Raw genomic sequence first — 1,236 nt, forward strand, 5'->3', positions numbered from 1 at the left:
GGATGGAGGGGAGGGGGGAGGCTGGGAAGGGATGGGAAGGGTAAACAAAGGAGGAGGCTGCAATGCTTGGTAAGAAATGTACGCATTGTCCTGCCCATGCAATTGTAACCCCTCTGTACAGTCTGTTCACAAATAAAATAAAATTAAATTAAAAAAAAAAAGAGTACATTTCTTTTTGGACAATAGCACTCCTTCTTGTGCTCTCTCCTAGTTTTTCCCTTACATCCCCACCCACAAGTTTGTGGAGTTCATTTTCAACATACTATCCAGTGAGTATCAGTTCTGTATTTGCTCACTCCTTGTCCCTCCATTTCTGTACCTCCCTTTATACCCCCCAAATGAAAATGAACATAAAGGAAACCTTCTTTACTTCTTGTCCTTTGACAGTCGTGTTCCTTTAGCGTCCCTTTACACAGACATCCTTTATGTCTTTGTTTCCTAAAATATCCAACTAAGAGGCAAATCAATGTTTCTAATACCTCCGTGTTCTCAACCACAGCATTGGCGTGGGAGGTCTAGCTCTCTAACCTCTAGGTGCCTTCAGTTTTTCAATTGAAGGCACTACCATCCTCCTGGTTGTCCAAGCTAAATACATCCTGTTCTTCCCCTATAATTTTAATTCTAGAATGTCTCCCTGAAATTTGATCGATTTCTTTTCTCATGCTCAAGTCCATGCTCTAGCCTGGACTATTTCATCAGTGTAATCGGTATAGTATACACTGCCCCTGTTTGTAGTTACTCTTAACTTCCAATCCAATATGTTGGTATAGAATTCTTTTTTTTTAATAAGTTTTTTTTACTGTGAAAATACTGTACAGAGGGGTTACAATTACATGAGCAAGGTAATGAGTATATTTCTTATCAAGCATTGTTGCCTCCTTCTTTGCTTTTCCCCTACCATCCCTTCCCTCCCATCTCCACAACTATACTCTCCCACCCCCTGCCTAAATTGTACAGCTCATTTTTCGACATAGCATCTTGTACATCTCATTGTTGCAATGGATCCACTTGTATCCCTATTCAAACAATTTGTTTTTTCCTTTCTCCTCCACAAATTATACCAACACCAAATACAGTGAAAATGGGTAATACCGTGGGGAAGGGACATACAAAGCAACAAAAAAATCATGTGGTACCTTATAAATACATTAGAAACAATAGAAAGAAAGAAAAAACCAACCACTTGTATCCTTATCTTGGGGTTCATTTCACTTAACATCATCTTATCTGACCTTT

Source organism: Dipodomys ordii, unplaced genomic scaffold, assembly GCF_000151885.1.
Source record: "Dipodomys ordii isolate 6190 unplaced genomic scaffold, Dord_2.0 Scaffold228, whole genome shotgun sequence".
Taxonomy (NCBI): domain Eukaryota; kingdom Metazoa; phylum Chordata; class Mammalia; order Rodentia; family Heteromyidae; genus Dipodomys; species Dipodomys ordii.